This window comes from Octopus bimaculoides, chromosome 20 (assembly GCF_001194135.2).
Source record: "Octopus bimaculoides isolate UCB-OBI-ISO-001 chromosome 20, ASM119413v2, whole genome shotgun sequence".
In the NCBI taxonomy this organism is placed as follows: Eukaryota; Metazoa; Mollusca; class Cephalopoda; order Octopoda; family Octopodidae; genus Octopus; species Octopus bimaculoides.
In genome coordinates, this window is record NC_069000.1 from 37545035 (window position 1) to 37549648 (window position 4614).

The window sequence follows — 4614 nt, forward strand, 5'->3', positions numbered from 1 at the left end:
TTTAATGCATTTAATGTAAGTGTATGTTTTCTTAAATGAGCGTATGTATATTTGAAAAAGCGGCTAAAGTTCCCAAAAGGAATATAAAAATCCTGTTTTCTTTGGCGAAAGCTTGGAGACCCAACGCGTAAGGTAAAGGTGAAAAAAAAAAAAAAAAAAGGAGAGGGTTGCTGGGTGGTATGATTTGCTGAGAGTAAACGACGAGCGACAGGTGATCCCTCGTCGATCTAGATGTCTCTTGGGTACTTTGTGAATTTGTTGGTTAAACTTCGCTTAGTTTATACAATGTAAGCCGATCCGCATAATAGTAACCTTAAGCAGTATATGAGTCTTTTGGAGGTGCAGTAAGAGGACTGTTTGATGTAAGGAAGTAGTGATTATGAGGACCGGTACGGGTGATGGTGTTGATGTATGTTTGGCAGCGAAGACATGAGTTGGAGTGGGGAAGATTCGGCTTGATTTGTGAGGAGTGGTAGACTTATAAGTTACGTTGATTTTGCGAGTTCTTAAAAGAGCGGAAAAAGAAGACTGAATGGAAAGTGTGACGTAACTTGTTGCATTTGATAAACCGGAAGTGTGGTAGAATGAAACGTAAGAAAGGTAAGACAGAACGGATGATAAATAGACGGAGGTAGGGCGGTTGGTTGTGAACTGAATACGTGTGAGAGAGGACGATGGTGCAGACGACTTGATGAGTGCAGGTGAATGAAGCTTGGTCTAAGGTGGTGGGAATACTTGTCGTATAAGAAACTAGAACGGAACATAAACGGCACGGTTCATGTCGACCATTTTAACGACTAATCATCTCTACAGATTTTCTATAGAAATTATAGCCAGCACTAATTTGTAACGACGTTTCGTGTCCGAGACGGCAGATGTAAACATCAACAATGAGATCGAAGATGAAAAAATGGGTAATAGGCGTATAAAATATATTTCAGGAGTTTTTTTGTTAAACACATTCCCAAAAGTTGGTACGTAAATATTCCTTTCTACTCTAGGCACAAGGCCCGAAATTTTGGGTGAGGAGGGGCCGGTCGATTAGATCGACTCCAGTACGCAACTGGTACTTAATTTATCGCTCTCGAAAGGATTAAAGGCAAAGTCGACCTCGGCGGAATTTGAATTCAGAATGTAAAGACGGAAGAAATACCGCTAAGCATTTCGCCCGGCGTGCAAACGTTTCTTATTTCTTTATTACCCACAAGGGGCTAAACATAGAGGGAACAAACAAGGACAGACAAAGGGATTAAGTCGATTACATCAACCCAGTGCGTAACTGGTACTTAATTTATCGACCCCGAAAGGATGAAAGGCAAAGTCGACCTCAGTGGAATTTGAACTCAGAACGTAACGGCAGACGAAATACCGTTAAGCATTTCGTCCGGCGTGCTAACGTTTCTGCCAGCTCGCAGCCTGTTGGTACGTAAATATTAATGACGTGTAGAGACGCCGTATTTCGTTATGCAACCATGATATACGACAAAGTCTATTAAATGCTTTATAAGTCAATACTGTGTTCTACATCACATGATAAGGTTATCTTTACAGATTTCCTTTTGAAGTTATTGTCGGCACTGACTTTGTCATGTCTTATAAAAACGTTTGATATACATTGTAATACGTTATGGTTACATATCGAAATATTATGCCCCTACAAGTCATTCATTTAATGACGATGTTATCGCGGCATCGGAATCAGCGGAGTGCGTAGAGAGTTCAATCCAGTCCGTGTAATGTTGAGAAGTTGAGTACATCCTCCGAAATTATGAGCAGTTCACCGAGAGGCTGCATAGATTAAATCTGCAAACAAGTCTGACATTGTAAACTAATGAATAGGGCCAGGCGTCCATTGCGATGGATGGCGAAGAAGGGCCGTGGAGCAGAGGTGCTTGACGCTGCTGGAGTGTCATGGAAATTAGCGCACAGTCTGGAGCAATACAGCAATCGCTCGACATCGGCACGGACTTGAAACCCGTTGCTGGAAGACATCAAAGTCATGAAAGAAGGTCTCCTGCAGAGGGAGAAGGGTTCAGGTTTGTGAAGTAGTGGGTCGGGATGGGGGTAACAACAGTGGGTCGTGTTATGGGAGGTAGGTTTGGATGTGGGGCGTGAAAATAGAAGGGGTCGGGGAATTTTAGGGAGACGGAGATGGGGAGTATGGAATAATTGGAGTGTGTTCGTATGTATGTGTACACGCACACGTTTTTCATACAAACGCAAAGCACACACACGACGCGTAAACACATGCAAACACACACGCACACGCACACACACACACACACACACACACACACACACACAACCACACGTGCGCATGATGCGTACACATACACATGCTTCATACACACTGCGTACACACATATATATGTACACAATCCGTAGACACTCATGCTTTATACAAACACACACACACACACACACACGCAACACATACATGCATTCGATGCGTACACACATACATGCTTCATAGACACAGACACACATGTACGCGATGCGTTCACGCAACACACACAAACACACACACAAACACACACACACAGATACTTGTCTCTCCATTCATTTACTCAAGCATCCGCATAAGATGCACCGTGCACCAACAAGCATTACGAAAGTGAGAAAGTGCAAGATTATAGAAATTAAGCTTACGCAGATGTACGAAGATTATTAAAAATATAATATATATATATATATATATATAAAAGATATCAAAAAATTTTAAATATATAATATAATATAATATAATATAATATTTATATATATATATATATTTATATATATAAGACATTAATTACTTCTACTTTTTTTTTTTTTTGATTCACGTTGCTCTAATTAAATATTCGAAATGACCTGAGATACTCGTCCTGCCTTGGTTTTGCTTTCCTTTTCCTTAAATATATACTTACTGACTCGGAAGCCTACTACGGGTCCCTATCTCCAGCACCAGCTGTGAGCTTGGAACCTAACAGATGACCAATTATAGCACTTGCGCAGTATATCAATGAACTAAACCCCTCATATTCGTTACACACACGCGGCGGCGAACTGGCAGAAACGTTAGCACGCCGGGCGAAATGCTTAGCGGTATTTCGTCTGCCGCTCCGTTCTGAGTTCAAATTCCGCCGAGGTCGACTTTGCCTTTCATCCTTTCGGGGTCGATCAAATAAGTACCAGTTACGCACTGGTGTCGGTATAATCGACTTAATCCGTTTGTCTGTCCTTGTTTGTCCCCTCTGTGTGTAGCCCCTTATGGGTAGTAAACAAATAACACACACATATATATATTGCCTCCACAGTTACTTTGGGGCCGCTTAGGGACATACGTTCTTTATTTGCATCATCTTCAGCCACGGCATTAGTTTAGGATAAATTCGTTGCTGGTTTCTTTATTCGCGCTTGGCTCGGACAAACCACATCTCTAAGATTGTCTAGAAGGCTGAGAGGGTGCTAGCATCACTCAGTAAGACCTTTGTCAGCCGCTCTCCAGCTATATATTTCAAAATTGTATACGACAATGGTACGTCCACTCTTGGAATTTGCATCACCAATCCGGAACCCCTATCTTGCTCAGCATATAAATCTCCTGGTTCAGAAGCGTGCGACCAAACGAATACTCACAGTCAGACATCTACCGTTCACTGAACGTCTTGCTTCCCTGGGCATGGATACATTGAAGCTCAGACGTCTGGCAACTGACTTGGTAGGCACCCACAAGATTATCCACCATCTTTCCAACAACAACCTTGGGCGCCTTTTTGAATTCCATATGACAAACACTCGCAGACATACTTATAAAATAAAAAAAAACAAAACAATACAGCACCCATTTTTACACGCTCAGAATTGCTGAAGCATGGAATAAACTACCCGTATCAGTTGTTAGCTGTCGAGACACTACGTCCTTCAAAACTTCCATGCTTCCTGGAATCCGCCAACAGTACACCTGATGGCCTTTTTTTTCTTGTAGTGCACCTGAGCACTGTATACAATACTTTCCTTCGCTATTCTCGCTGCTTCGAATTGTCCAATAGATTTATGTATGTATGTATGGCTTCTCAAAGACATAAGAACGAACGTTTTCGTTCTTTTTTTTTTTCTAATTGTACCATTGATCTATCGAAGCCACTGATCTATCGAAGCTATATCTCTCTAGTTATCCTGTAATCATATTATTGGGTGGAATGCCTTCGATTGATTTCCATCCACTAAGAACAAACATATTGAATAATTTTTTTGAATAATTGGTTTTTCAAAATTTCACCTTCGTTGGCGTTCATCAGATTATAAAGGAATGTTTTTCTTTTTGTGTTGTTGCACGAGAGGAAAAAAAAAAAACAAAACGAAAAGCTATTTCGGATGAAAGTTGAATTGTTAAGATAATTAATTTGCTTAATTATTAACCAAACGAGATAAGATAATGAAGAGAGATAAATAAAAGGAAATGAAATATAAAGGAAATGAAATATAAAGGAAATGAAATATAAAGGAAATGGGATGCATGAATTTTGTTTGTTTTAGGTTTGTATCTAAAAAATATTAAAATATTTCGTATCATTTTGCAAATAAACTTACGAAGATCGGTGCAAACTTTGTGGGTGTTCTTCCGTTAAGATT